The sequence below is a fragment of the Neovison vison genome, chromosome 1, assembly GCF_020171115.1.
Source record: "Neovison vison isolate M4711 chromosome 1, ASM_NN_V1, whole genome shotgun sequence".
Classification (NCBI taxonomy): domain Eukaryota; kingdom Metazoa; phylum Chordata; class Mammalia; order Carnivora; family Mustelidae; genus Neogale; species Neogale vison.
In genome coordinates, this window is record NC_058091.1 from 175,020,305 (window position 1) to 175,040,925 (window position 20,621).

General features: G+C 38.8%; 1 pseudogene; it reads left to right on the forward strand.

Moving 5' to 3' along the window:
• The window catches only part of LOC122917327, a 39,695-nt pseudogene extending 32,732 nt beyond the window's left edge, over positions 1–6,963 (forward strand).
• The last annotated feature ends 13,658 nt before the right edge of the window (positions 6,964–20,621 follow it).

Genomic DNA, 20,621 nt, shown 5'->3' on the forward strand with positions numbered 1-20,621 from the left:
CTGAGCAACTACTTTGTGGAACTTCTTGAGAAGAGTTCTTGACATCCTCCAATTTTAATTTTCTTTAGCTTTGTTGGATAGAATACACACACATACACACACACACACATACACACACACAGATACACACTTATAAGGTGTTTGGAGAAAACAGCATTAAGGGTAAAAATGAAAATGTTTGGAGAATTTAAGATTAAAGAAGGCAAAAATTTACTGCAGAATTTTTAGTTCTGACAGAACTCTAAGAAGGGATTCAAGGTGTTTAAAAATGTGCCAGGTATAAATGGGCATAGATAAAACTCCTACCCCAAAAATATTTATCAGTGTACTGAATGAAGAACCCTAGCAGGGAAAAGCCATTCCTCAAACGTCAACTCTTCCATCTAAATGGGTGACTACAGACTGGTGAAGTGGAGTTTTACCCAGAGACAGTAGTAGATTTGTTTTGGAGTAAAATAGATATTTTTACTTCCAACAGGCTTTATTTCCCCTAAAATATTATGTTTTCTCCAAAATAGTGCATTTTTCTAGGATGCTGCCATCTAAGGATTGATAAGTTGATAATATCTGATTACATTTAATTGTTCTATGTTGCTTAAGATATGTGATACATTTTCCCAAACTCTCAAGGAGCTTAAGAAACAGAATCTCCATAAACAAAAGTTCAGTGGTTTTCTCAAGTAGAAATCCTTTATGTCATGAATGATTAGAATACATTTCATAAAATGTAGTAATTAGTGTAATTGGTATGTGTGTGTATGTGTGTGTGTGTGTGTGTTTCTTCCTCAAATGGATAGGAAATCTTCTGTATTTGTAAATTTATAGTTTGTATTTCAGAAATTCATATCAAGGAATGCTAACCCTTTTTCTTATTGTTTTGTCTTTGTCTTTTTCTTTGTTGATGCTGTACTCTGATCATACCATGATGTGCTAAATCCTGAAGTGTTTTATTATTAATGCACATTATCAATCATGGAACTGAAATTGAATGTTAAGTATAGGGAGTTGAAAAAGAAATATTTTTATCTTGGTTATAGAACAATATTTCAGGATTACCTAATTTTTTTTAAAGATTTTATTTATTTAAGAGCAAGAGAGCAGGTGGTGGAGGGGTAGAGGGAGAAGCAGACTTTCCACTGAGCAGGAAGCCCTATGAGGGGCTCAATCCCAGGACCCCAGTGATCGTGACCAGAGCCAAAGGCAGATGCTTAACCAATTAAGCCACCCAGGAGTCCTCAGGATTACCTTTTCAACAAAGACATCTAGGTTTTCTCTCATGTGAACAATGAGATATTCCAAAAAATGAAATAAACAGGAAGAACTACTTCCTTTGCAATTCTTCTGCTTCATACATAAGTGAAAATTCATTTCAATATGATAAAAAATCTCTAAATATGAGTTATTCTTGACATATATGCACCTCATGTACCTATTTTACCTCACATATTAAAATTATTTTTTCCATTTAAACCAGCTAGAAAATATGTGCATTCTGAAGTTATTTTGATATTAATAGACTTTTTTTCATTGACTGAAAAAGCAACGTGTTCCTATGAAACAGGAAGAAATGGTGACTGAAAAACTAATGAGAAGCCCTTGAAATTAACACTTTAAACAAAAAAAAAAAAAGAGAGAGAGAGAGAAATCCCTCATGATCCAGTCTAGACTCTTTTAATTGGCCAGACCTTTGCCAAAAAAAAAAAAAAAAATGGACTGTAGTCTAGTCAACTCCAATATAGATTTAATAAGTTACAAGGATATGAAACTCTATGCTCTATCTGTATCAGCAGGATGGGATCCTGAGAAATCTGAACTATATACAATTTGGAGGGGCGCCCCGTAATACAGTTTTATGAATTCACTCATTCAGATTTGCTAGACCTCTCTCCTTACAGCTTGTTTCAGCAGGTTCCCAGCAAATATGCCGTTGCATAGTGTAGTGTACTCTTAAGAAGTAGGTCTACTGGGAAAGCATCCCAATAGAGGCCTGGAGAGCTTTGCCAGCTCTGAGATGGATCTCTCTGGATTTTACTTCCCTCGTGACAACACAGGGATGTGTGCACTGGATATACTTACCTGTAAGTTTCCTTCCATCTGAACAGTTTGTATTTTTTAATTGGATATGTGATCTCTTCTGGAATAAAGAGAGCTCCTTGTTAATGTGGAAGAAACAAAGGGACCTTGTGAGTTTATCTGGGTACCCTAAATTACACGATTATTTCCTGATAGCCGGTCTGTCTGTTTTTTTTTTTTTTTTTTTTCACTTAACATTATAGTCTTTGGCTCCACTCAAAGGTCTCAGTTTGATAAGATCTGTTTTTGTAGTAATATTTGTAAATATTTTCTAAGTCAGGTCCTGAGTGCTGGCGTCAGATCATGAAAGGGGAATGGGGATCTCATTGCAGAGAAGGAAAAAAGAAAGAACATGAAACCATTCCCACCGTTTACTTTTCTTCTGTAACTCTTGGCTATAAAAGGCAGGCCAGGCACTATACCTTATGAACATGACGTTTTTGAAAGTTGAAGTAGTAAGTTGTCTAGGTCCATGTGTTTTGTCCATGTAGTGCCAGATTGGGAGTATATAAGATCCATGAATATCACTTATTCACTTTTAAAATCTTTTCAGAATTATTTTTTTCTACAATTAGTATAAAGCTTGAGCCTCTTTGTTTTTATTCTCCATTTACATATGTGAATATACAGAGAAAAGTTCTTCAAGATGGGCTAAAGTCTTTGCCTTTCTTTTGGTGCCAATTTGTAATGGTTTCAAATGACTTTTTCAAAACTATATGACAGCCTTTATAAAAAGTCTTCATTAAAAAAAATCTTGGGCTAATAGTTACAGATTGGGAGTTCAATGGAGATGCAAAGTATGTTTTCTTTCTCATTAGGCTCTCAAAACCTATACAAGTAGCTGATATCAAGTAGGCATGTTAATTAAATGTTGATTGAGAAAATAAATCATCTCAAATCATTTCAAATTCCAGAGCATTACCACTGTTCAGAATGCATGTTGGCGGCAAAAGTCTAGCTATTCTTCTGTGATTCAGATAGTATGAAAATAAAATATATGTGATGCCATCAAACACATAGGTAAAGAGAAGAAAGTTTTATTCATAATTGTACCATATATTAAGACAATAACTATTAACACTTGGGGTTCAATTAATTTGTCAAAAGTAATCCACTCCTGTGTCTCTATTCCCATAAATTTATATATTACAGAGGAATGTAAATCTTTTAGAAGATCATTAAAATAGGAAAAATGAAAATAAAATATCTTTAATCTGTAGCAGTTGGGGCATCTGGGTGGCTCAGTGGGTTAAAGCCTCTGCCTTCGGCTCAGGTCATGATGGTGGGGGGGGGGGGTCCTGGGATGGAGCCCTGCCTCAGGCTCTCTGCTCCGCCGGGAGCCTGCTTCCCTTCCTCTCTCTCTCTGACTGCCTCTCTGCCTACTTGTGATCTCTGTCTGTCATATAAATAAATAAAATCTTCTAAAAAAAAATCTGTAGCAGTTGACCATTTTGTGCACAACAGAAGAGTTAATTTACAGAATTAGCAACAGCCTATATTAAACACTCTCTCGAGTTTCAATAATGCAAGTATACAAAACAAAATAAAAATCTTAAAGGAGGACGAATCAAACATCTTACTGATGAAATAGCTTTCCAATTCCAGTATAATGCATTTCTGTGGGATAGATTGGACGATGGCACATAGATTAACTTTGACAGGATACCAGACTGCTTCTGTATTTTTACCTTTAATTCAGTACCCTTTTTGATAAATGTGAAGGAGAAAAATATATTTTTTGTTTTTTTTTTTTCTGATGGGGAAAATCAATTGAGTAATATTTCAAAACTCTGCCATGACTGTGTATCTGGCTAACGTTCTTTTATAGATAGCTGGAGGGTATTTTAGCCTTGACATTTCACTTGCCCTGAAAATAGTTATGATACATGGACTCGCGCTACATCGAGCTCCCATTTTTCTTTCCTGAAGTGCAGTGTGATTAGCCGTTTTATCCGCCCAGGACTACCGCCCAGGGAGGCTTGTATGTCAAGGCCAATGTGGCTTTGAGGAAAGCAGCATCTCGAGATATTATAGCTTAAATTCTGGAGAGCAGGTGGAGGTAGATGGTTTCTTGGGTGTTGTCATTCACTCCTATTTGTCCCTTTGTGAGGTAGGATTGAGAAGGATCTTTTAATTGGGCTTGCTGTCATGTTTATGCCCTTTGGAGCTAGAGGAAATCCAAAGAAGGTATATGGGTTTATGATAGGGAAGTGGCATTTAGGAGAGCTAGGAGTAGAACAGAGACACTCTTCTCCCCTGGCATCGCTGAACCTTCAGGGCACATACATTACTCTTTCAGGCAACAAATACAACCTTATCTTCTGAGAAAATTTGAAAAGGGGTTTTAGAATAAAACTCCCAACTTATGCAAAACTTCAAAAGGGCAGAGCCAACAAAATAGGTCTGAAAATCAGCAAAACAGATGTTCATTGAACCAGCCTTTCTGTGAACAACAGCTAGAGCACTTGATGGGGAAGTCTGGGGGTTGCGAACGCTCCGTGTTTGAATCCACATGTCACTATTGATTTATAACTCCCCTTAATTCATCTGAGTCCTGCACCTTAACTGTGCTAAGCTGGCCTGCATCCTTCACTTCTGCTTGGAGAGGAATAGCTCACTCTGGCCCATGGCAAGATGGCACCTTCACCTTTGGGTAGCTGTCTCTCATACAAATGTTTCAGACGACAGAAGAGATCACCACACCTAACACCATGCCTAAAGGAGTTTTATCCCCCTTGAGCGTCTTCACACTGGAAAACAGAATAATAAACTCAGCACACAGAAGCAGTGTTCTTAGGATGGGCAGATACCAAAATAGGCACACAAGTCAATCTGAAGCATGCAAAGAGCTCCACTAGATCCAACAGTGAAGCCTTAAAAAGTCTTAAATCCATGACAGGTTAATTTCTTTAACTCCTTTCCTTTTTCCTTTGCATCATTTCTGAGGGAAGTTAAATGATTGATGTTTTACTTTTAATTTCTAAAAATCAAATCAAAATGGAGTTGAGATCCACCATGTAAAATGGGAACATGGTGGTCAAAGAAGTAGTAGTTGTATGGGGGAGGGTGGTTTGAAGGGCTTCAGCTTTGCTGAATATCTTTTAGCTCTCCCTTCCGCTCAAAAATAAAAACCTCAAGTAATTTCATCATGGAGACTCAAGCAGTGTTTTGCTATGCAGTATTCTAATACCTGTGTCTTCTGTTAATACTAGTTTCCCCTGCCAAGAAAAATGGAGACCCCAGGGGCATGGTGGACAACTAGAGAAAGACCTAGGACTCTACTTGCCTTCATAGCTACTATATCCAGTTTCTTGGCTCTTTCTTCTTCCTCCTTTTACTAAAGGCATGTATAGACGAGGAAGGCTATAATACATTTCCTGTTCGTACCCCAAGACCTTCTGTATCATCACATATCAACTTTCAGATATCCAAGAGCCCATGCAGTTTGCATGTTCACCATGATTACACAAGTGGATGATGTATTGTGGAAACTCCAAGGATTCACTTAGAATGAAATTTCAGGTAAAGTGACACACCAAATATTTCAGTAAGGAAATGCTTCTTTCCACTCTCTCCTTCATCATGCACAGTTTCCATCTGCTCTCACCCCTCCAAGCAGTGACCAGTTGCAAACCCTAGGGTAAGATGTCTGCAAACAGCCAGTGACTTTTAACACTGGGGAATCTGCATAGTAGGAGGACAGTGGCAGATAGGTGTGGAAAAGTACGGAGAAGAAGGGAAGCTCTCTCTGCCTGACTAGGACATGTCATAAATTAAGGGGAGGAAAGTCCAAGTAAGGAGCACATCTATACATGAGTTGTGGTTTCAGTGGCTGAGTTTAGGTTCATGAAGACTCTCCATCCCCCTCTTGATTATGATGTTATTTTCCTTTCTCTTCTTCCTTTAATTGAAAATCGTTATTTGGGTATGTAATTTTTTTTTTTGTAATTTTTCACAGTAATTTTTGAGAACAGTAGCAGAGCTAACTCATATTGTGCTTATCTCTGGAGGGAATTTGTGTTTGTCAGTGGGTTGTGTCACATTTCAGGAGAAAGCACATTACACCTTTGGAAGAGAAGCTTGCCATTTTCAGGGATGTTGTTCCCATGGCATCATTGACTTTATCCAATGACAGCAGCCGAAAATTTCCATAGAAACCAGGTCTGACAATGACTGCTAAAAGTACAGTTCTCCCATAGCAGTATCAGTTGAATTAAAAAGCAAAGGTAAATTGTATTATCAGTTAAATTGTCTTTTCCCAAATGGTCCTTGTTCTCACAATAATTGCATTTCCTTGTCATAAGCGATTTTATTACTCTATGACCTGCTGCCCAAGGGTGTGAATTTATAAGAAAGCTTGAGATATAATAGTAATAGTAGTAATAAGAATAGTAATCATCATTTAGGTGATTTCATCTATAAAATTAAAAATGATAGTGCTTACTTCATTTGACTGTCAGGGCTAAATGTCTATAAATCTTCCAACAGAGAAGTTTCAGAAAAATAAAAACAATTTGTTTTTTCTGCTTTTTCCTTTTTCTTTTTTTTTCTTTTTTCATCCTCCTTTCTTTCCCCTCATATTTTATTTCCTTAATTTTTTTCTTCCTTCTTTCCTCTTTTCTTTCCTCAGACATCTGTTTTACCATTCATTCCTGAAGAACATCCAGGATTAAATCATGTCATCACACAGAAACCCGATTGTCCCGGGTCCTGTCCCGCATTTCCCGCTTCAGTCTAACATTCCTGTCTATTCATTAGTGGTCCCTGGCTTCGAGGAAAATAGCTCGGTCACATCCCCTCTGTGGTGACCAAGAAATCTGCAGTGTGCACGCCTCGGAAACCACAGCCCTTCTGCAAAGCACTCCTTTTGCTGAGTTGATTCGAGAATGAACAGGGGAAGAGCAGAAGCTTAACAAGAAAGCTAAGAATTTTTCCTTTCCCCATCTAGTAATAAATAGACTGTTGGTCTTGCCTTTCCTCCAAGAGTGTCAGGCAGGAAGGGGACTCTGGAGAAAGAACTCAATGCAGGCTGACTAATAATTTGAGTGGGGAGCAGGAGTGAAAATGAGCTCCAGCTGTCGGACCTCATTCATTTATTTATTCATTCATTTAATTATCCATTTTTACAGCAAGTATTTATTGGGTCCCTATTATTCCCTCGTTCCTCCATGTGATGCCATGTATCTGTTCCCTTGTACTTTCCATCATGATTCTAAGAATGTCTCACTTGGACTTCTCCAGTACCCTCATACTTGTTTTCCTTTCTCCAAGATCCACCCTTACCTCTAACCATTCTGCAAACTTGTTGCCAGGTTATCCTTGCTCAGGAGCCATTTGGATGCTAATACTGTGCTTCTCCTGCACTTCTAGAACCTTCCCACATTCATGAAGTAAAACCCAAACTCTTCAGCCTTCAATCCAGATCCCTATAATCTGGACTCAGTGATTGTATTTTATAAATACCACATTCTTTCTTTTTTTAAATAGAATTTTTAGAACTTCCAGTATAATTAACCAATAATGTTTTATTAGTTTCAGATGTGCAATGTAATGATTCAACAATTCTATAACTCAGTGTTCATCATATCAGTGACTATTAATCCCCTTTGTGTATTTGACCCTTCCCTCACCCATCTCTCCTCTGGTAATCATAGTTGTTCTCTATATTTAAGAGTGTTTTTCTGTTTGTCTCTTTTTTCCTTTGTTCATTTGCTTTTAAATTCCACATAGAAGGGAAGCCATATGGCCTCTGTCTTTCTCTGACTTCACTTAACATTATATCATCTAGATCCATCCATGTCATTGCAAATGGCAAAATTTCATACATGGTTATGACTGAGTAATATTCAGTATATATCGAGAGAAGATGAAGGATACACACACACACACACATATGTGTATATAGACACACACACACACACACACACACACCTCATCTCCTTTATCCATTCATCTGTTGATGGACACTTGAGTTGCTTCCGTATTTCCGTACAAACTTGTACGTCTGCAGCTTCACTCACTGTCATGACTATTGCCAAGGACTGTACTCCTCACTCCTCACAACTATACAATGCTAAGTCTCTTCCTGACTTTATTTCTCATTTGTCCAGTTCCCAGTACACCCTTTGACATATATTATCGTGTTCAATTCTTAGGTGTCTTTCCACACAGGTTTTTGTGCACATAAAACCAAATAAGCATGCATTATTTTTCTGTGTTTTATGCCAGGGGTACCGTATTTTACATATTCTTCTATGTTTGTGTTTTCACTTAAAAAAATCTATCTCACATGTATTTCCACATCAAGATAAGGAGTGTGTAATATTCCCTTGTGTGAATATACCATAATATATTAAGGCATCCCTCATCTACAGACACTTTGTTTCTAAATTTTGTTTTTACAATCTGTGCTATAGTGCATTACTTGTCCTTACCATCATTTACGGTCTCTATGAGTATGTCTATGTAAGATACATCCTTAGAAGTAAAATTGGTTGCTCACAGGATATGTACCATGTAATTTGTGAAAGATACTTCAAAATTGCCCTCCATGGGGATTATGCCAATTTACAGTTTGACCAGCAATGGCTGAGAGCTCTACTCTCCACACACTTACCAAGTGTGTTTAAAAACGTGGATTTTTTTGATATGATTGTCTATTTTGTGTGTGTTGAGTTTGAGGAGTTCATTATAGATCCTGAATATCAACCTTTTGTCTGTACTGTCATTTGCAAATATCTTCTCCCATTCCGTGGGTTGCCTCTTTGTTTTCTTGACTATTTCCTTTGCTGTGCAGAAGCTTTTGATTTTGATGAAGTCCCAAAAGTTCATCTTCGCTTTTGTTTCCTTTGCCTTTGGAGACATGTCTTGAAAGAGGTTACTGTGGCTGATATCCAAGAGGTTACTGCCTATGTTCTCCTCTAGGATTCTGATGGATTCCTGTCTCACATTGAGGTCTTTTATCCATTTTGAGTTTATCTTTGTGTATGGTGTACACAAAGAGTTTCATTCTTCTACATATAGCTGTCCAGTTTTCCCAGCACCATTTATTGAAGAGACTGTCTTTTTTCCACTGTTGGTGGGAATGCAAGTTGGTGCAGCCTCTTTGGAGAACAGTGTGGAGATTCCTCAAGAAATTAAAAATAGAACTTCCCTATGACCCTGCCATTGCACTCCTGGGTATTTACCCCGAAGATACAGATGTAGTGAAAAGAAGGACCATCTCTACCCCAATGTTTATAGCAGCAATGGCCACGGTCGCCAAACTGTGGAAAGAACCAAGATGCCCTTCAACGGACGAATAGATAAGGAAAATGTGGTCCATATACACTATGGAGTATTATGCCTCCATCAGAAAGGACAAATACCCAACTTTTGTAGCAACATGGACGGGACTGGAAGAGATGATGCTGAGTGAAATAAGTCAAGCAGAGAAAGTCAATTATCATATGGTTTCACTTATTTGTGGAGCATAACAAATAGCATGGAGGACATGGGGAGTTAGAGAGGAGAAGGGAGTTGGGGGAAATTGGAAGGCGAGGTGAACCATGAGAGACTATGGACTCTGAAAAACAATCTGAGAGTTTTGAAGGGGCGGGGGGTGGGAGGTCGGAGTACCAGGTGCTGGGTATTATAGGGGGCACAGATTGCATGGAGCACTGGGTGTGGTGCAAAAATAATGAATACTTTTATGCTGAAAATAAAAAATAAATTAAAAAAAAAGATGGGAAAAAACCGTGGATTTTTGTCAAGCTGATGCTTTAAAATTGCATTTCTGTTTGAATGTGGAATGCTGCACGACTTTGCATGTCATATTTGCACAGCAACTCTGCTAATGTTCTCTCTATCACTTGAGTTCTTGGTCTACATTTTGTCAAAGTGAGGTCTCTTACTTTACCTCTACTTTGTCTTCTCATTATTTTGAGTGAAAGAGTGTGTTTTCCTAAGTTTAAGAGTCATTTGTAGATTTTAAATTTTCTCATAAAAACTCTGTTCATATCGTGGGCTCATTTGTCTGTTTATCTTTTTAAAATATTTTTTAAATTATTTATCTGTTAAGGTGATAAGATGTAGTGTAACTTTGTTACTCCCACTTTATCATTGATTTATCCTTTGGTGTTCATGATGGCAATTTTTGTCATAGAGAGATATTCTGTTGTTTTTAGATTTTGAATTTTGAGTCAAGAAAGGATTTTTCCACATTGGGATTATAGAAAAGTTCTCTTTTTTTTCTTCTGATAGTTTTTATGGACTCATTTCTATATATATTTAAATCTTTGAACTATTTGGAATTTACTCTGGTATGGATCTGACCTTATTTTTGTACCCAGATCAATTATTTAACAGGCTCTTTATCCCTCCTGGTAGAAGATAAATTTATTAAATGCTAATTTTTAATACATTTAAGATCTATTTTTGACATTTCTTTTTCTGTTCTTTTAGACTGTTTATTCATGTGCTGATAGCACACTGTTTTAATTATTGAAGCTTGTATTTTTATTTTTATTTTTATTTTTATTTTCTTTCTTTTTTTTTTTTTCCCAATTTATTTATTTTCAGAAAAACAGTATTCATTATTTTTTCACCACACCCAGTGCTCCATGCAAGCTGTGCCCTCTATAATACCCACCACCTGGTACCCCAACCTCCCACCCCCCCGCCACTTCAAACCCCTCAGACTGTTTTTCAGAGTCCATAGTCTCTCATGGTTCACCTCCCCTTCCAATTTACCCAAATTCCCTACTACTCTCTAACGCCCCTTGTCCTCCATGCTATTGGTTATGCTCCACAAATAAGTGAAACCATATGATAATTGACTCTCTCTGCTTGACTGATTTCACTCAGCATAATCTCTTCCAGTCCCGTCCATGTTGCTACAAAAGTTGGATATTCGTCCTTTCTGATGGAGGCATAATACTCCATAGTGTATATGGACCACATCTTCCTTATCCATTCATCCGTTGAAGGGCATCTTGGTTCTTTCCATAGTTTGGCGACTGTGGCCATTGCTGCTATAAACATTGGGGTACAGATGGCCCTTCTTTTCACGACATCTGTATCTTTGGGGTAAATACCCAGGAGTGCAATTGCAGGGTCGTAGGGAAGCTCTATTTTTAATTTCTTGAGGAATCTCCACACTGTTCTCCAAAGAGGCTGCACCAACTTGCATTCCCACCAACAGTGTAAGAGGGTTCCCCTTTCTCCACATCCTCTCCAACACATGTTGTTTCCTGTTTTGTTAATTTTGGCCATTCTAACTGGTGTAAGGTGATATCTCAATGTGGTTTTAATTTGAATCTCCCTGAGGGCTAATGATGATGAGCATTTTTTCATGTGTCTGATAGCCATTTGTATTTCTTGATTGGAGAAGTGTCTGTTCATATCTTCTGCCCATTTTTTGATGTGTTTGTCTGTTTCGTGTGGGTTGAGTTTGAGGAGTTCATTATAGATCCTGGATATCAACCTTTTGTCTGTACTGTCATTTGCAAATATCTTCTCCCATTCCGTGGGTTGCCTCTTTGTTTTTTTGACTGTTTCCTTTGCTGTGCAGAAGCTTTTGATTTTGATGAAGTCCCAGAAGTCTATTTTTGCTTTTGTTTCCTTTGCCTTTGGAGACGTATCTTGAAAGAAGTTGCTGTGGCTGATATCAAAGAGATTACTGCCTATGTTCTCCTCTAAGATTCTGATAGATTCCTGTCTCACGTTGAGGTCTTTTATCCATTTTGAGTTGATCTTTGTGTACGGTGTAAGAGAATGGTCGAGTTTCATTCTTCTACATATAGCTGTCCAGTTTTCCCAGCACCATTTATTGAAGAGACTGTCTTTTTTCCACTGTATATTTTTTCCTGTTTTGTCGAAGATTAATTGACCATAGAGTTGAGGGTCCATATCAGGGCTCTCTACTCTGTTCCACTGGTCTATGTGTCTGTTTTTATGCCAGTACCATGCTGTCTTGGTGATCACAGCTTTGTAATAAAGCTTGAAATCAGGTAAGGTGATGCCGCCAGCTTTATTTTTGTTTTTCAACGTTTCCTTAGCGATTCGGGGTCTCTTCTGATTCCATACAAATTTTTGGATTATTTGCTCCAGCTCTTTGAAGAATGCCGGTGGAATTTTGATCGGAATGGCATTAAAAGTATAGATTGCTCTAGGCAGTATAGACATTTTAACGATGTTTATTCTTCCGATCCAAGAGCATGGAATGGTCTTCCATCTTTTTGTGTCTTCTTCAATTTCTTTCATGAGTGTTCTATAGTTCCTCAAGTATAGATCCTTTACCTCTTTAGTTAGGTTTATTCCCAGGTATCTTATGGTTCTTGGTGCTATAGTAAATGGAATCGATTCTCTAATTTCCCTTTCTGTATTTTCCTTGTTAGTGTATAAGAAAGCCACTGATTTCTGCACATTGACTTTGTATCCTGCCACGCTGCTGAATTGCTGTATGAGTTCTAGTAGTTTGGGGGTGGAGTCTTTTGGGTTTTCCATATAAAGAATCATGTCATCTGCGAAGAGAGAGAGTTTGACTTCTTCATTACCAATTTGGATACCTTTTATTTCTCTCTGTTGTCTGATTGCTGTTGCTAGGACTTCTAATACTATGTTGAACAAGAGTGGTGAAAGTGGGCATCCTTGTCTTGTTCCTGATCTCAACGGGAAGGCTGCAAGCTTTTTCCCATTGAGGAGATGATATTTGCTGTGGGTCTTTCATAGATAGATTTGATGAGGTTCAGGAATGTTCCCTCTATCCCTATACTTTGAAGCGTTTTAATCAGGAACGGATGTTGGATTTTGTCAAATGCTTTTTCTGCATCAATTGAGAGGACCATGTGGTTCTTCTCTCTTCTCCTATTAATTTGTTGTATCACATTGATTGATTTACGAATGTTGAACCATCCTTGTAGCCCAGGGATGAATCCCACCTGATCATGGTGGATAATCTTTTTAATGTGTTGTTGGATCCTGTTGGCTAGGATCTTGTTGAGAATCTTAGCATCCATATTCATCAGTGATATTGGTCTGAAATTCTCCTTTTTGGTATGGTCCTTGCCTGGTTTGGGGATCAGGGTAATGCTGGCTTCATAGAAAGAGTCTGGAAGTTTTCCTTCTGCTTCAATTTTTTGAAACAGCTTCAGGAGAATAGGTGTTATTTCTTCTTGGAAGGTTTGGTAGAATTCCCCAGGGAATCCGTCAGGTCCTGGGCTCTTGTTTTTTGGGAGATTTTTGATCACTGCTTCAATCTCGTTATTAGATATCGGTCTATTCAGGTTGTCGATTTCTTCTTGGTTCAATTTTGGTAGTTTATATTTTTCCAGGAATGCATCCATTTCATCAAGGTTGCTAAGCTTATTGGCATATAACTGTTCGTAGTAACTTCTGATGATTGTTTCTACTTCCTTGGTGTTAGTTGTGATCTCTCCCCTTTCATTCATAATTTTATGAATTTGGATTTCTCTCTTTTCTTTTGGATTAGTGTAGCCAGTGGCTTATCGATCTTATTGATTCTTTCAAAAAACCAGCTTCTAGTTTCATTGATATGTTCTACTGTATCTCTGGTTTCTCCCTCATTGATCTCAGCTCTAATCTTGATGATTTCCCTTCTTATGTGTGGAGTTGGTTTGATTTGTTGTTGATCCTCCAGTTCTTTAAGGTGTAGAGACAGCTGGTGTGTTCTGGATTTTTCAATTTTTTTGAGCAAGGCTTGGATGGCTATATATTTTCCCCTTAGGACCGCCTTTGCTGTATCCCATAGGTTTTGGACCGAAGTGTCTTCATTCTCATTGGTTTCCATGAATTGTTTCAGTTCTTCTTTGATCTCCTGGTTGATCCAAGCATTCTTAAGCAAGGTGGTCTTTAGCTTCCAGGTGTTTGAGTTCCTTCGGAACTTTTCCTTGTGATTGAGCTCCAGTTTCAAAGCATTGTGATCTGAGAATATGCAGGGAATAATCTCAGTCTTTTGGTATCGGCTGAGTCCTGATTTGTGACCCAGTATGTGGTCTATTCTGGAGAAGGTTCCGTGTGCACTTGAGAAGAATGAGTATTCTGCTGTTTTAGGGTGGAATGTTCTGTATATATCTATGAGGTCCATCTGGTCCAATGTGTCGTTCAATGCTCTTGTTTCTTTATTGATTTTCTGCTTCGATGATCTGTCTAATTCTGAAAGAGGCGTGTTAAGATCACCTACGATTAGTGTATTCATATCAATATGACTCTTTATCTTGATTAACAGTTTTCTTAAGTAATTGGCTGCTCCCATATTGGGAGCATAGATATTTACAATTGTTAGATCATCTTGGTGGATAGTCCCTTTAAGGATTATGTAGTGTCCTTCTGTATCTCTGACTACAGTCTTTAGTTTGAAGTCTAATTTATCTGATATGAGAATCGCTACCCCAGCCTTCTTTTGAGTCCCATTGGCATGAAAGATGCTTCTCCACCCCTTCACTTTCAGTCTGCGTGTATCTTTAGGTTCAAAATGGGTCTCTTGTAGGCAGCATATGGATGGGTCCTGTCGTTTTATCCAATCTGCAACCCTGTGCCGTTTTATGGGTGCATTGAGGCCATTCACATTGAGAGTGATTATTGATAGATACGTTTTTATTGACATCGAGTTACCTTTGAAGTCTTTCTTTCTGTAGACTGTCTCTATATTTCTGTTCAATGCTATTCTTGGGATTTTTCCTCTTTTATAGAACCCCCCTTAATATTTCCTGCAGTATCGGCTTGGTGGTTGCATAGTCTTTTAAGTCTTGCCGGTCTTGGAAACTCTTTATCTCTCCATCCATTTTGAATGTCAGTCTTGCTGGATAAAGTATTCTTGGCTGCATGTTCTTCTCATTTAGTGCCCTGAATATATCTTGCCAGCCTCTTCTGGCTTTCCAGGTCTCTGTGGACAGGTCTGACGTTATTCTGATGGGCTTCCCTCTGTAAGTAAGGAGCCTCTTTGCCCTGGCAGCTTTCAAGAGATTATACCTACAATTATAATTTCTCAATTTGACTATCAGGTGTCGTGATGTTTTTTTGGAGTGTATAATCTTGGGTGGAGACCGTTCAGCCTCTAGTACATGAACGCTGGTTTCATTCGCGAGATTCGGAAAGTTTTCATGAAGGACTTGTTCCACGACATCTTCTAGACTTCTTTCTTTCTCCTCCCCTTCAGGAATTCCAATAATTCTGACGTTGGAACGCTTCATGGCATCACTTATTTCCCTAATTCTGCTTTCGTGGGATCTAAGCTGTTTGTTCCAGGCTTCCTCCTGATCCTTTCTCTCTATCTGTTTGTCTTCCAGATCACTAATTCTATCTTCTGTCTCAGTTACCCTAGCTTTGAGAGAGTTTAGATTGGATTGGAACTCATTGAGAGCATTGTGGACCTCCTCCCTGGTAGCTTTAAGCTCCGCCCTAACATTGTGAACATCCTGTCTGGTCGCTTTCAGTTCGGCTCTAATCAATTCTGTTTGGTCATCCATGGCTTTCTCCAACCTAGCTATTGCCTGGATAATTGTTAGCCTGAATTCTCTTTCCGACATATTGTCTATGTTGATAGCCGTTAGCTCTGTTGCGGAAGGTCCATCCTCTGTATTTTTCTTCTGTTGGGCATTCCTCCTCCTAGTCATTTTGGTGGGAGAAGACTGAACAGATGTAGCTGGATGTATCAACTCTGGTGCAGTCAAGGTGCACCCTGGAACACTTCCTGATCTCCGTCTCAGAAGCCTCAGTCTGGGTGCAGAAGCTGAATAAATTCCCCCTTGGATGCTGGCAGTGCAGGTTCCAAGTTAAAGACCCTGGGGGCGCAGGATCTTTTGCTCGTCCCCAAAGCCAAGGCAGTGGCGGCTGTCTGGGAGCTCCTGACCGCCAGAGAGGTTCCAAGCAGCGATCGCACACTGAGATTTTGCCGCTGGCCGGGGCTGGGAGTGCCCGGCTTGCGCGCACCTCTTTTCAGAGGCGGCTGTGGGTCGGGCGCGCGTCTGGGGCACTGAGAACGGGGCGCTGGTCCGTAAGCCGCAGGCTGGGCTTTTGCGCGCCTCTGTCCGGGGAAGAGTTTCGCGGGCGCGAGGCTTAGACTTTGAAACAATGGTGCGGGTCAAGAAGCGCCCCCGGGCCTTAGAAACCCAGGAGAGCTGGAGCGACGTGCGCGCGCATCTCAAGCTTTGTGGTAGGGCTAGCGCGCGTTCTGCAGACCGGCGCAGCTTCCATCCCCTCACAGGAGCCGGAACCCCGCGCTCTGGGGCACGCTGGCGGCTTAGGGACCAGGAGCCGGTTTCTCCGCCGCACTCTCTCTGCCTCCGCGCCGAGGAGGCCGTCTGGGACCGGGGACTCAAGCCCCTGTCCCTAGCCGCCCCGATTCCCACAGTTTGCCCCCGCGATCCTTTGCTCTTTTGGAGTGCTTTCAACCAGTCTCCGAGTTAATGCTGATCCCCAGACGCAGGGCACTCTCGCTCGTATCGGGGTATTACTTTTGCACCGGTCGCCTCTGGTGGCTCCCTCCCCCTTTTGTTTATCTTCCGATATCAGTCCGCTGTTCCCATTCCGCTTTACCTGCTCACTGGCGTCTTCTGCCCCTGTAGAGATCCAGACGTGTATAATTCTGATCTCAGGCTGATTTCATGGGTGATCAGAGTTCTTTGGTAGGTAATCAGCTCACTTTGGGGTACCAGCTGAAAAGACGCCTCTTCCTAGTACCCCGCCATCTTGTCCCCCCGAAGCTTGTATTTTTATTATTTACAAATGTTAACGATCCATTGTTGCTCTTTTTTTTTCATAAATTTAAAGGTTTTTTTTTTTAACTTTAAAAATTTCCATGCATGATTTTGAGTTAGTGTATGTTTTAAGAAGTAAGCTGATTTTGTGAGGATCATATTAAATGTATAAATTAACTTCAGGGAAATTGATACCTTTATGAAGCTAAATCTCCCTGTCAAACAACACAGTAAGCTATTGCTTTAAATCTTTTTTGTCAAAAGTATTCCAACATTTCTTCATAGTCTTATTAAGCTTATTAGTAAGTATTTAGGACTTTGTGTTGCTACTAGAAATTTGAGGCTTTTTTCCATTTTAACTCTTAATGAGTTGTTTGTATATATGCAAGCATTTCCCTTAATTATATTGTTAATTCCTGGTCCTATGCCGAGGCTTCTTCTTGATCATAGGGGTATTTGTTAATTACAGTGGGACATCCCCACCGTATTCTCTTCTCCGGTCTTATCATTTGCAGACAGGAATGGTTTTAAGCCCTGCTTTCAAAGTTTATAATTCTGATTTTTTTTTTTTGTATTTTATGATTGTGTTGGCATTAAGATCGTTGAATAACAGTAATGATGGTGGACTTGCTTTTTCTGTTACTGACTTTAAAAGAATCTCATGTTTCCTTGGACAGCATCATCATGGGTTTTGCTTAGATAGCTTTGGGCTGAATTTAGAATATTTTTCATGGGGTGTCTGGGTGGCTCAGTTCTTAAGCGTCTACCTTCGGCTCAGGTCATGATCCCAGGGTCCTTGGTTTGAGTCCTGCATTGGCTCCCTGTTCCTTGAGGCGCCTGCGTCTCCCTTTCCCACTCCCTCTGCTGTGTTCCCTCTCTCACTGTGTCTCTCTCTGTGAAATAAATAAATAAAATCTTAAAAAAAAGAATATTTTTCATTTAAGAAAGTATAAACCTATACCTAGTTTGTTGAGTATAAACTGTCATAGAAGGTATTTAGTTTTGCAAAATTCCTTTCTTAGGATCTATGTAAGGATTATTGTTCTCACTAAATATTTTAATATTATGAACTTAGTTAATAGTTCTCCTGGTATGAACCATCTTTGCATTGCAAGAATAAAGGTCACAACAGTTATATTTCCCTGGACTGTGATAATATTTTCTGTAGAAGTTTTTAGTCAATGTTCATATCTGAAATTTATCTCTAGTTTCCCTTTTGGTACAAGTTTTTACAAGTGTTGGTACTAGTGTTGTTCTTATTTCATAGAAAATTGAAGTTTTCATTTTTGTTTTATGCTCTGTAACATTTTAAATACCCTTGGAATTATCAACTCTTTCCGATTTTATAGAAATTTCCTGTGGGAAATAATCTTAGACTAGCAAATGCTTGACATAATTTTCTATTTATTTTATAGAAATTGGTCTTTTTAAATGTTGTTCTTGTCAAAAGTTGGGTTTAATCAATTATGCTTTTTCTTTTTTTCTTTATTTAAATTCATTTATTTGAGGGACATCTGGGTGGCTCAGTGGGTTAAGGCCTCTGCCTTCGGCTCAGGTCGTGATCTCGGGGTCCTGGGATCAAGCCCCGCATTGGGCTCTCTGCTCAACAGGGAGCCTGCTTCTCCTCTCTCTCTTTCTGCCCACCTTTCTGCCTACTTGTGATCTGTCAAGTAAATGGATAAAATCTTTTAAAAAGAAAATTAAAAAATAATAAATTCATTTATTTGAGAGAGAGTGCTTGTTCGAATAGGGGGAGGGGCAGAGGGAAATAATCTTTAAGCCAGTTCCCCACCAAGCATGGAGCCCACTCGGGTCTTGATCTCATGACCCTGAGATCATACTGTGAGCCAAAACCAAGAGTCAGGTGCTTAATCGCCTGAGCCACTCGGCCACCCATATTCAATTAGGTTTTTTCTAGAAAATTGCTTATTTCTTTCAGGCTCTCTCCTTTCTTTCTTTTTTTCTTTCACATTGAAGTAAAATAAAATTATTTCATAGAGGCCAGTTAGTTTTTTATTTTTAAATTTTGAGTTAATTCTCTGCTTAATATTTCTGATTCTCAGTAATTGTGCTTTCATTTCATTTTTCAGGATTTGTTCAGGTAGTAATATTTTATTGTTTTGTTCTGGTTCCTGTCTTGTGTTCTTGCATTCTCCTAGTGTATCTCCCATGTCTCTGGTCATTGTACAGTAGATTGCTTTACCAATATGTTTTTGTACATCAAACCTGTCAGTATTATGTGTCATTGAGGTTAGTCCTTTTCTGTGCACCCTCCCCTGAGATAAGCTATCTCATCTGCCACATAGTTTAATGGACACTGATGGCTCCCTAATATATATTATATCACTTCTTGAAATCCCTCTTATGAGGGATTTTGATTTTCACAAATAAATAAGTTTACATATATCTCAAACATGGTTCTCTCCCCTCACAGAGAAAGTCACCAATATCTACCTTGTCTCCTAATCCCTGCGTCCTAGTAGGCATCCCAGATTCTTGGCTCTCTTGCTCTCTACGTACACTAAATCAATAAATCCTTTTCAGTTCTCCCTCTTAAGAATCATTTTCACGTGCCTTCTTCTCTCCTTACTGCCATGACCATATTTTAAGTCACTGTCATCTCTTGCCTACCAATGGCAATAATCTCCTCACCTGTTTTACTGTATCTACACTAGTGCCTTCCTGATTCTTTCATGATACTGACACATGACTGATTCCATAACACGTCCCCCTGGCTTAAATCCACTCAGGACAGAAGCAATATCTGCTTGTCACTGTTGTTCAGAAAAATAGTTAAGATTCCTCACATGACCTTTAAGATTCTGAGTAATGTGGTTTCTATACACTATTCACAACTTGAGCTGTTGTTCCCTTGGCTTTCTCTACTGTGGCCACCCCCATATTCTTTACATTCCTCAAATGCACCATTCTTCTTTTATCATCTTATGACACTTGCACCTGCTTGCTGTCACTTTGCTTGAAAAATTCCCTGCTACTATTCATTTCATTACTAATTCCTTTTCATCCTTTAGAGTTTGTCTTCAAAATCTTTTTCTTGGATAAGCTTTCTCCTACTCACTTTGTCTACATCATTTTGGCAGCATTTTACTCCATAAAGTAGTTGAGTTTACAATTAAAGAATTGGGTAATTGTTTGTATGGTAATTACTTTCTACAATAAAATGTAATCTTCTGTGGATATCTGTCTTGTTTGCTGCTTAATCCCTAGTACCCCGTAAGATGACTGTCCAATAAATAGCTCAAAACACTGAAAGAAAAGATACTATCAAGGAAAACAAAATAAAAGTTTGAGAAATTTATTATGTTTCTAAAAATTAAAATATAAATTCTAGCATCATTATAATATTGTTAATTAAATGGGAGAAACAGTTCAAAACAGAATTGCAAATTTAGTCTTCCATCTTGGTGAAGACATGAATGACTATTTAATGATTAGCATTGGGCCAATTGTCCAGTTGTCTGGAAATATGAATAAAGTAAGATTCCTAAATTCCATTTTAAACCACAATAAATTCTCCATGAATGTATTTGCCATTTTTTAAAAGATTTTATTTATTTATGTTAGAGACAGAGAGAGAAAACAAGCAGGAGGGACAGAGGAGGAGAGAGAGAGAGAAAAAAAAAATCTCAAGCGGATTCCACACTAAGCTTGAAGCCTGACTGGGGGCTTGATCTCACAACACTGAGATCATGACCTGAGCTGAAATCAAGAGTTGAATGCTTAACCAACTGTGCCACCCAGATGCCCCAAATGTAAATGCTATTTAAATGTATAATTGCGTAACATTATAAAATTCCTAGGAGAGAATATCCATATATATTTATCTAATCT